We start from the raw sequence: 12,509 nt of genomic DNA, 5'->3' as shown, positions 1-12,509 counted from the left end.
AACAGCATTAATAAATCCGCTGCTGGGAAAAGTAATTACTGCTTTGAAAATTTACTTGAAACTAAATTGACATATTCTCATTCAAAAATCTATTATTGTTAATAAGGTTTCTGAACAACTGGTGAATATTATGTACATTAAAGGCTTAATACAGTTAATAAATACAATGCAGAAAGCTTAAAAAATACTATTAGCACTAATATATAATTAATTTGTAATATAATTGATGTCACCTATACATGACATTAATTTTATTCTAAAGTAGCAGCCCCCAACCTTTTTTGCGCCACGGACCGGTTTGTGTCTGACAATATTTTCACAGACTGGCTTTTAAGGTGTCACGGATAAATACAACAAAATAAAACTAGTACCGGTACCAAAAAAGAAGATTTATTCATAACAGATGATAAAAACGATTGAAAAAAATAACGATAAAAAGCGACAAAAACCCATAAAAAACATAAATTTCCCGCCCGAGCGTCAGCTCTCGCGGCCCGGTACCAAACAACTCACAGACTGGTACCGTGGCCCGGGGGTTGGAGACCGGTTTTCTAAAGTGTGGTGGTGGTGCCAGGAATAAGCTTAGACTAATCATGACTAGTCTATCCTCATTCCATGTCTTTGGGGAATGCGGCTCAGGTCCTGCCCATGGCTCACATCTCTGTGATTCTGGATTACGTCAATGAAACTAGCCTAACTTAAAGAAACTTCCCACTATTTCACATGTTCTTCTACAGAGTAAAATACAGTTCGTAAGTTCTAAGATGGAAGTAGCAGAGCCTGACAATAAATAATTACTCTTGTGGCTCTAAGCAGTGCCAGTTCATTTCACTCACAGAATAACCCAAAGGAAAAGAAAAAATGAGCGTTAATCTGCAAAAAAAATAAAATGCCAGTGCTGATTACAGTGTCTGCAATGTGTATGTGCGTGTGGCCTGATGAGGAGGTATGATTGATGCCATTAATCTTCAACATAAAGCACAAGCGTTGCATTTATTGCTGCAGGGACCAGGGGTGGGTTGACGGTAACAGAGGGTGGTCTGATGATTAGACACACTGCCCTATGACAGAGACTCTCAGGCTCAGTTCTTTGTATGAAGTCTTGTCTAAGTTTCTTTCAGCGGTATGGCACATTCAGCCCACAGGCCACGGAAAAGCACTTTGTACTAAAGATAAAACATCATGAAATTTTATTATCAGCCAGTACCTTGTTGCAACTACTCAATAACTGGAAAGAAAAACAAAATGCAAAAAGTCAGTGAGAGTAGGCTGAATTGAAGGCAGTGTGATCAATAAGCAAGGCGACAGTCTGGAACTCTGGGACAGAAAGAATCAGACAAACAATCCAGACAACTGGGAGGACGGTAACAGACAAGCAGGTTTTAATAAAACAGCGGTAGCTTATACTGAACTGAAAGACTGTAAGAATGTGCAGATGCTTTGGAAATAGGAAGCATGGAGGTGAGCTATAAAGTTGCACTTAATAACCTAATAAAGTGTACTATCCACCTGGTGTGAAGCTGGTTAGCTGGGTAACAGTTAAACTAATGAGGAAAGACAATGATCTGGAAAGTTTTATGAGGAACACAAAACCTTTGGAGAAGTAGAAATGCCTACAGGCTCTGAAATTTCACTTATTCCAAATCAAACTGTGCAACTTGGATTTAATAAACTTGGGCACAGCATCAAGCTTTACGTAAGTAGACTGCACAATGATAGCAAATCATAGGCTGCACTGCATATATAAATTTTAAATACCACAGGAATCACAAATAAACCATCAGCCTGAGAGAGAAGCGGGCTGTTATAATACTATAAGGTCTTTAAGACAGGATAGGGATTGGTGGATTGATAGATGTAGGTCAACTCTGTCCTTTTCTTTTGTTCCAGGCCAATTTTGTTAGTGAAACTTTTAAAAGGCAGGCCTTAAAGCCTCTCTCACAATGCGACATAACGCCAGATATTTGTCTGTCTAATACAGCCTTAAATCAGGGAACACCTGCCTTTTTGGTTTTATTTGTTTTTACTGTATTTATCTCAAGGTTATCATTTTGCCTTTCTCATAAGGTTGTCTTGTGTTTTGTGCCTTAAGTGGCCCCAAAGTGTAAACATTTTACATACAAAGTTATCAGTCAGTCACTGAATTTAGGGTTGCAACATTTACTCATAGCAAAGCAAAAAAGTGTTTTAAATATTTTTTTATTCATTTAAATCACCATTTCAACTTTCTCCCATTCCTTTGAGGGTGCAAACTAGCAACCTTCCTTTATGTAAAGCTTCTTTAGCTTCTGGTCTTCTGCTGCACTAACTAGAAGCTGTATATATTCATAGCTTCCTGGGGTGATGTGTCAAATAAGCAGCTTGAGACAAATCCTGTTTCTTTTCTAAACGATAGTCTATATTTGGAGGTAATGACACAGAAAAGCAGCTTTAATGTAGAATTAAACTTGTGGATTCAAGGGTTTAAATGGACATAAAAATACACGCACATACTTGGGCAAACTGCACCGTGTGCCCCTCAGTCAAAAAAAGTATTAAGGATATAGGACCTGGCCATGTTGTCGTCACTGAGTCAAAGTCTTCATATGCTAAAGTATTCTGGCGTTAAATAAAAAAAACAAACATTTATGGGTACTTAACTGTGAAAAAACAAAAGAGGTTAAAGCACTGCATTGATGAGAACAACTTGCAGACTGTGTATAAAAGATAGCTATAGCTTTTTGTCTATTAGTTTATGGATTTCCAGGCCTCAGTTTGAGCTTTATGGCCATTTCCATTGTTTTTTGACTCGGAAGTGACCATATTTAGTTTGGTTTTTAGAAATAACCATATGAAAAACCATATTATATGTCAGCCAGTTGGATTAAAAAGCTACCAAAGGCACTAAGAGCACTGTTAGCCGAGGTAATGCCTATCATTCAGCTATGCATCGGAAGGCAACTGTCAGTAAATTCAAAGCTTAGTAAAGTTCACAGGTGTGTTTCATAAATTCGCCCTTCACAAATAAGTATATTGTCTGTAGACAAAAAAATAGTTATGAACCAGGCTGTAAACATGTTTATGTCTGCTGTAAAGTTGGGCAGTTTAACATGCTTTCCTTTTAATATATAGAAGAAAAGTTAAAGTTAGTCCACATTGATTTTCTTTAAATCTTTTTATGAATGCTTAGATATTTCATGAGGTTTCAGATGGGAGACATTAGAGAGACAAGAGTGAGAAGCCTTTTGTCACATCTGAGTATGTTATGTATTTATTTCATCTTCTATAAAGCTGTTTCAGGGCTGTTTCATCACCTTCAGCTGTTGTTCACAGCAGGCCATGCCTCGACCACCACACCCTTGGCGTGCTTTGGTCTGTCTTCGTTCCTGTTATATATTCACCGCACAACGAGGAAAAAAAATCACAGAGGAAAGTGAGTCAATATCTGAAGCAGCTGCACACTTTTTCTCGTCTGCGACATGCAGAATTAATACACCTTTTAATGGACTCTTGGAATTTGTTTCTTTATATATTTTTAAAGAAAGAAAAAAAATCTTTATCTGTTCCCAGCAAAGATTTACAGTGCCACACAATGCAATATGTTTTCAGGGACTTATTAAGAAAGACCTTCAGAACATATTATCTCCACTAAATATAAGCAGCCATTGTACATCCAGCACATCCTCACTTTTCCTCCTGTCACTTGTAATGGTTTAGGTTCATCTACAATCCGTGCCTGCGGCCTTGCCGCCTTCTCACTATCGATCTCCTGTGAGCCAATAGGGAGGGAGAAGAGGCTGACGGGTATTGGTTTTGGACACCAAAGCTGGCCAGGAGTCAACAACATCCAGCCAATATAGCTTCCTCTTCTTTTAATCAGGTGGAAGCTTTTGAAAGGCCTACAACTAAAATTGGAGTATCTACTATTTAACTTAAGGAGACAGTTCTGATAACATATATTGGTTTAATTGAGTTTTATTTAATTTTATGCAATAAAGTGTCAGCTTTATTTGAGACATTTTAAAATGAATGGAAATCTCTGGGAAACCTGACATTTGCTGCTGGATTCAAATCCCTGTGACACACAGGGAGAAACTTCACAGGCTGACTCTGCATTGCCTCAGGTCTCCTTGGAGCAACCGTGTGAACAGCCTGTCTCACATTATTAATAGATATTTTTGGATGAAAAATGCTGGAAAAGGGCAGCTCAAATTTTCTCTTTTTTCTCGCAACAGTACCAAACATTGTGTAAGCTATTGTTTTCCAAAACCTCAAGAGGTCTCTGTGGGTATTAAAATAAGTTTCTCCATATTTTAGAAACCTCTGACAGCTCTGGGACAAAATAAAACTGCTGACTAAACTGAATCTACAAAATATTAAGAACATTAAACCCCAGCCCCCCCCCCCCCCCCCTTTTTTTATAACCCACATCTCACTTGTAACAAAGCTTAAAACTCCCTCTGTTACTCATCTGCTCCTCTTTTATCTCCATCTCCTCCTCCGTGTAGAGATACTTGGAGAATCAATAAAGAATAATGGATTTTACCTAGACTCACCTCAGCAGTGCACTTTATAGAAAGAGTCTGCAGTATTTCTGCCCTCACTCTGCTCCCCAGCATGGCTGCTCTTCGGGTGGCGGTGTTGCTTTATCAGCCTGCTTCATCTGGAATAAAATATCGAACTACTCCAGAAACTGCCATAAATTTCTATAAGTAGTCATTGTTCCTATGATCATTCCTAATGTTTCTGGCTGAGTCGCTGCATTCTTTAAAGGGAAACTGTAAAAGATAAAGAGTGATATCCATAGAAATACCAAAAACAGCAGACAATAAAAAGACACATATGTGGCTCAATCAAGGCAATCTTAATATAAAAATGTAAATATAAGCATTGACATTATTTTACCAAGGTCATTTTTTTATTGTATTTCGTGCCAGAAAAATATAATACCGACCTTCATAAACCAGTTTGAACCCATTTATCAAACGTCTCCCACTCTACCCCTAGAATTGCAGTTCAAGGACACGAACATAGTCAGACATCATTGACATATTTACTCAATAATGTATAAAAATAAATGGTCATTTATGCATTCAGTACTCTAATAACATTACAGTTATGTGCTAATAACAACAGCTGCCACACACAAAGGATGTGAATGGCTGCCAGATAACATACAATTTCCCAAAAGATCCTCTAATGATATATATTTTTTTCTAGATGAAAATGAGGCATTACCTTTCTTCCAGTGGCAAAACATGGTGGGCAGAGAATCCTTCTATTTAGAAAGTATTAGTCTTCTGGGCAATAGAGAAACGAAGACAAGGAAATCACAAGCATCATGCTCACTAAGAGAAATATGTAAAAAAAACAATACAAAAAAAACCCCAGTGAAATCAGCAGAGATGAATGTACCATTTGGCCATATATTTTAGAGAAAGTCTAAAAAATACATTGGCATATGATATATAGCTTTGGACATAATCAAAACGTATGTAAAACTATAGCTGGAGCCCTCTGCATTGGTCACATGGAGGATCAAGGTGTGTCTGGATTTTTGATTTGTCCTTAGACCAATAAAGATGATGTACAACTACAAACTGCACCACAGAATGTCTAACACACTCTGAAGAGGTGGAAATCTTTCTTCAAATATTTGGCTAATTTGGGTCTGGAATTGGTTTTCCTCAAATCAGTTTCCCATTAATTTTTAAAAAGAATCTTAAATAGAGATTTAAAATAGAAATTTTTGTTTGCTACTCTTGTAGCAGCAGTAGAGCTATACAGAAAGATCCACACACCAACTGCCATATGTATCTGTCATAATCCTGGGTCCTAGCCCCAGAATCTTTGTGGACTTTTATTTAAAATGCTATTTGGTTCATGGTTTGTATGTCAATTATATTTGATTGTCATATTCCTTTCTGTCCCTTTAGTTCTTTGTTTCAGTTGCTATCTAGTTGTAATATTTAGGGGCGATCGTGGCTCAAGAGTTGGGCGTTTGTCTTGTAATCGGAAGGTTGCCGATTCGAGCCCCGGATCCGACAGTGTCGGTCGTTGTGTCCTTGGGCAAGACACTTCACCCGTTGCCTACTGGTGGTGGTCAGAGGGCCCGGTGGCGCCAGTGTCCGGCAGCCTCGCCTCTGTCAGTGCGCCCCAGGGTGGCTGTGGCTACACTGTAGCTTGCCATCACCAGTGTGTGAATGGGTGGATGATTGTGCATAGTGTAAAGCGCTTTGGGGTCCTTAGGACCAAGTAAACTGCTATTCAAATACAGACCATTTTTATTTATTAGTATTGTGGTTTGGATCATTTTGTGTAGTTGTTTCTCATTTTTCTAGCCTTTCCTCTTGTATCTTTCTGTGTCAAAATTATGTGTATTCAGTTCTTGTCTCTTTCCATAATGATTGTTTTTTTTTTTAGGCTTGACTTTGCGGCCTTATTTCTAGTTTTATTTCTTGTCTTGCTGAATGTTGACTATTTTTTACATGTTTCTTGTTTCCCTGCTGTTTCCACTCCCCTTGCATACTGTATATACACCCCAGACTTTCAGTTAAACCTTGTTGTGTTGTGCCTCCCTGCTTCCTGTGTGTGTTTTCTCTGAGTACTTTGTTTCTTGGACTTTGGTTTCCTTCTGTCTTGGATTTTAGCGTAGACCTTTATCAGCCATAAATGGCTCATGTTTTATTTTTGATCTCAGCCTTTAATATATCCTATAACCCTAAAAAATTGTGAAATGTGAAAAAAGTAAACTAACTCTGGAAACAGAGTGAAACTAGACTGAAGTGAAAATAACAATTAAAAGCAGAATAAAAATGAGTAAAAAAAATCTAAAATTGTAATCTCTCTGCTCCAGGGGCGATTCTAGGATCAGAGCTTTGGGGGTGCTGAGCACCCAGAGCTGCTCAGCCAGGTAAGACAAACTTTACTCGTCACGATGACACTTCTTCCCTGTCTCTGTTAGTCCCTGCATCCTTAAATGTCTCCAGTTGTCCTGAGTTCCCTCTGGATGTCTCCTTGGTGCATTTAAACCCCTGTTCCTCCCTGGCCTCATCATCTGTTGTCTCCATCTCCGTTATCAGTCATCATAATTTTACCATCTCTATGCAAGTCAGCAAATTTCTTTATTAAATCATAAGATTCTTAAATTCATCAAGTCTCTCTGTGCCTGGGTCCTCGTCTCAAAACATGACATCATTGTTTTGTACATTTTAACACAATTTAATCCCACATTTGTGAAAGAAAAGCAAAACACTTTTTTTTAAAAGTCTGTAACAAAACCATCAAATCTGATCAAGGTTATTTAAATGCTGCAAAAGAAGAATGCATTGGAATTAAAAACAAAACAAAACACACATACACACATCCTAACCTTAATTACTTTACTGGGGGAAAATGATGAATGGTGATAATAGTGAGTAAAAAGTAAACTGAGTGCATTTTTTGGACAGAGATTCACTTTTAATGTGTATGTATAATACAATACAGATATATGAAAATAGACTCCAAAAATAGGGTCCTTGAAATGTACAAATTATTGATAAAAAAATAAATAAATTATAAAAATGGAGGCAACTTTGCCTATGGTACAATGTATGAAAATATCTTTACTGCAGATACTACTATGGCTCTGCAGATTTATTCCTTTCATTTTAACCTGTGTCGCCTCACCTTGAAGTTGGCAAATACTTTTGGTGGTCAACTCTCTCAAGCAGTTTAACAGTTTCTGTTTTGCCTGTCACTGTTCCTTGTCTGTTTTCTTACTTGGTTCTTCCTGACCTTGCACTTTCTCCTCATGTTCCCCTCTTTCCTCTCTCCCTCTTTGGACTGATAATCATACAAAAATATATTGTATTCAATTAGATGAAAAAAAAATTATTAAGATCACTAATAAAAAAAAAGGCCTCTCTCAGTGTACTTTGAACCAAAAGGCAAATAACCAAACCACATGAACATCTAATGAAATATAGAAATATTGAAACACTGATCCAACATTATCCTTTATTGACGGATCATTTGTTCTTACACTTTTACCTGAATGTTGCTCCTGGGTTTCATATCGGCACATGCACACATGACAAAATAACCAGCTTCTCTCATTCCATTTCAAACAGGACAGTGGTAACACCAGCAGGCTACGGACAATTTTTAAGTTTTAGATTTTAAATAGGCTGTATAAATGTCAATGGGAGCAACAGGACAGTCAAATGTCGCTGATTTTACTACACAGTAGGACGGATTGTAGGGTAGCAAACATTGTCGCAAAACACGTTTTCAACACTGCAGGTTACCTGGGTGTAATGTTTTTCAGCTAAAAAGAAACATGGTCTGACTCCTACCTAACTTTATAAAGAGTAACTGAAGGTTAAATGCAGTTAACATGTCCTGTTTTAAGCCAGGCACTTACACCTCCGCTCCGCTGCGTCTCAGCCACCATCGCTCTGGCAGCAACGGCACTAGAGCCAGAGTAGGGGAGAGGCGAGCTGGAACAAACCATTTTGGGAAGGGGGTATCTATACTTTTGTTGTTAAAATGTTACGTCTCAACCAAGTACTGTATGTTTTTTATATTTTTAGTAGTGTGTCACACAAACAGCAAAGTAAGAAATCTTTGGGGGTGCTTTGATTCATTTGATTCATTCCAAAAATGGGCTAAAATTGCCCCTGCTCTGCTCACTGCTGAACCTGGCAAACAAAAATAAATGCAAAAAAACAAGTGGCAACAAAATTAAAACAATGCACCAAACCCAAACGTAACAAACTTTTCTGAGTGACGCATTCTGACAATTATGCCAGTAAATGTGCTGTAAACATTATTTTGTTCTTCACGATGAATTGTAATAACTTTAACAACTCCCTGGCTTTTACCCAGCATTGTCAGTCTTCAATTATCCACTGAAATACCTCTGTACCTGAAATTTTTAATACAGATGACTGATGATCCAAACTGTTCATCTAACATTATCAGCACGGTCTCATTAACTCTCTCGACTGCCATTCTATGGAAAAGTTGTAGGGTCTGTTTTTCAAGTTGAGGCCTTTATTTCTCACTTTAACTCTTCATTTCCTACCATCCTATCGTGCCTACCATCCTTTCATTTGAGCCTTAAATAAATAACTGCATAATTTACTTACACAAATTACTGGTTGTTGTTAAAAATCACAGATCTTTAATCAAATTTTCCATATTGACAAAAGTGTTGTTTCTTCTGCCTTCATATGTAGTACACTATATGAGTGGGATGTCAGGGCACATGTTGCAACTATCCTATCTTCAACATTTCTCTGGTAAGGCTTTCCCACAAGGTTTAGGAGTGTGCTTACTGGAATTTTTGACCCTTCTTCCAGACTTACATTTCTGAGGTCAGACTCTGATCTTGGGCGATAAGGCCTGTCTCACTGTCTCCACTCACTTCAAAATGTGCTCTATCGGGTTGAGGTCAGGACTCTGTGCAGGCCAGTCAGGTTTTTCCACATCAAACTCACTCATCCATGTCTTTATGGGCCTTGCTTTGTGCACTTTTGGAGAGTCATGTAGGAACAGGAAAGGATCATTAAAAAAAATTGTTCCCATGATTCTGACAGCAAGAAATTATCCAAAATGACTTGGTATGGAAGCATTGTGAATTCCTTTTACTGGAACTAAGGGGCTGCGCCAACTCCTAAAAACAACCCCACACCATACACCAAACTACTTGGAACAGTGCAATCAGACAAGTACTGTTCTCATGGCAACCATCAAACCCAGACTAATTCTTTGGATTGTGAAATGGAGAAACATGATTCGTCACTCCGGAGAATACATCTCCACTGCTCTAGAGTCCAGTAGCAGTTTGCTTTACAACACTGCATCCAAGGCTTGGCATTGCGCTTGGTGATGTAAGGCTTGGCTGCACCCATTCCATAAAGCTTACTACGCACTGAGCTGATCTGAAGGCCACATTAAGTTTAGAGGTCTGTCACGACTGACGCTGCAGAAAGTTGGTGACCTGTGTGCACTACGTGTCTAAGCACACGCCCACCTGTGATTTTATTTGGCCTACCACTTTGTAGCTGAATTGCAGTCGTTCCCAATAGCTTCCACTTTATTATAATACCACCAACAGTTGACTGTGGAAATATTTAGTAGAATATTTGGTAATATTGTATATTATGTGACTTTGTGACCTTATTCTAGTTTACTTTTGTAAAAATCTTATAAATGATAAAATCCTATGTTTTGCACATGTATGGATTGAGAGTGATAACTGCAATTTCTGTTTTGACTGTTATATTGTATTATTTTTCTCTAAGAACCATGCGCCTCTGCTTATCTAATAGGTTTGTTAGTTTCAGTTTTGTGAGGATGGATAACATTAACAATACTAACCATTTACACACACGTTGTGCTATATGTTACATATTTGTTTATACAGCTGTTTCTTTAGACACTTCTCCTGAAGTTAAATTACTTAAATTAATTAACTCGATGTTTAAATTCTTCACATTCCCATCAGGCTGAACTGAAATGCCTTATGGTGATCTCTACAATTTTATACCATTGCATGCAATTATTACATTTTATATACTAGAAAAATGTTCTCATAGTGCAATCCAATTTTTCCCGTTCATTCAAATGATACAATGCTTTTAAGAGGTGCATAAATTTAAAAAAAGGTAATTATAGATCATCACTACATGGTTCCTAGGGCATATGATGACAGTATAACACATCATGCACAAATTGAATTGCAGAAAGTTTGAATCCTGCATTAAATGTCAGTAAAAACAGAAATCTCATGAACCTACATTTGATTAAAATAGAAACCATATCAAATTATTAAACAAAAAAAATGCACCAATTCATGAAAATCACGAAATAAAAATCAGTTATTTTGAGTTTTATGGCAGCTACAAATTTCAAAAAAGTTGCCACAGGGCCTTTTTAGATTGTGCTAAAGTATGGGTTCTTTTTTTTTCCATGATAGGGCTTTAGCATGCATTTATGCATGGCTCAGTGAACTGTGTTTCTGATCCCATGCAGTGATTTTCATGTAGGAATCGTGCCTGTTGACAGTCACTCAATATTGATTTTTCCAGATTCTCTGAATATTTTGATGCCTGACATGTAATAAAAAGTGTTTTACTTTGAGGAATGTTTTTCAGAAATTTTTTCACAATTTGTAGATGCTGAGTTTTGCAGATTCTCCCTTCCTGAGATGCTCTTTTTTGCCAATTAACCTAATTAATTGCAAAATGTGCCAGCTGTTTATTTTTAGTACCACTTGTTTTTCCAGCTTTTTTTGCCCTTTCTTATTTATTTTTTTTCAGATGTTATTGCAAATTCAAAATGACCCAACATTAAAATATGTCAGTTTAAACATTTGATGTTTTCTATTTTCTACACTGAACACAGAAGAGCCCCAAAACTTATGAGAAATGCAAACTGTTCCTTTCTGTTTATTTGCATTTTACACAGCCTGAGATTTTGTGAATAAATAATTAAAATGATACGATCCTACTGCTGTAGTTGCACAAAGTCAAAAAACAGGCAATTTCAACCCATTGCAAGGTGGTTGCAAGGCAACCTCATAATACAGAATGATGCATAACTGAAGTTTTGTGGATTAAATGGGATGGTTTTGTAATGAAAAAAAAACATGATGTTGCAATGACACAATTCTTTAACAAGGTTTTATAGATATAGTGTAAATACTAGAAAACATGTAATTGTAGCAGAGGGTTGCTAAGAAACATGATGATACAATCTGATTTGGATAAGAACCTTTAGGGACCTATGATGTACCTGTGTGCTCAACTCTTGATCATGTAGGAGTTGATAGACAGACACATGGGCAAACTTTGTGTATTATGGTGGTATATTATTATATTTTGGAAAGGCACTTTGGGGGCACAGGGACCTGACTGTCTTCTCTTTGCCACCATTGGTTATGCCCTTCCAAATCCCCAGTCAAGATGCACAATTGTAGTGCAGAATTTCACTTTGTTCCTAATTTGGAAAGAGAAGATCTGCATAACTATGGTGCTGCATGTGTGCTCACCTCTGCCCCTTAATATAAACTATTTCCGTAATACCTCTTTCTAATTTTTCTATTATCTTATTGTGTCTCCTGTCATCCATATTTGATGTTGTTGCTACTTTGGTTTTAATCAGATGAATAACATTCCCATCAGCTTCAGCTGCACTATGTTTAGTGCTAATTAGCAAATGTTACCACACTGACTTGCCTCAGGTTGTATACAGGGTAAACATTATATCCGCTAATCATTAGCATAACATTGTTTTTTTTAGAATATTAACATACTGACATTAGAAGTCTACTCCATGCCCTGCTGCGCCTTAGTAGTGCTTCAGAGCAGCTTGCATTGCTTTTGACTCTTGGTTTTGTTTATGCTAAGGATGACCTTTAGAGCCCAAAGTTTTCCTGTAATAATATTCACGTTGAAATTAAGACCCTTTAACTGTTGTAGGCAGGTGCACTGTGTGTGAATACTAAACAATCCCTTTAAATGTGGTGTTCTTACCAGATG

The sequence above is a fragment of the Astatotilapia calliptera genome, chromosome 17, assembly GCF_900246225.1.
Source record: "Astatotilapia calliptera chromosome 17, fAstCal1.2, whole genome shotgun sequence".
In the NCBI taxonomy this organism is placed as follows: Eukaryota; Metazoa; Chordata; class Actinopteri; order Cichliformes; family Cichlidae; genus Astatotilapia; species Astatotilapia calliptera.
This window is presented reverse-complemented; position numbering follows the sequence as displayed.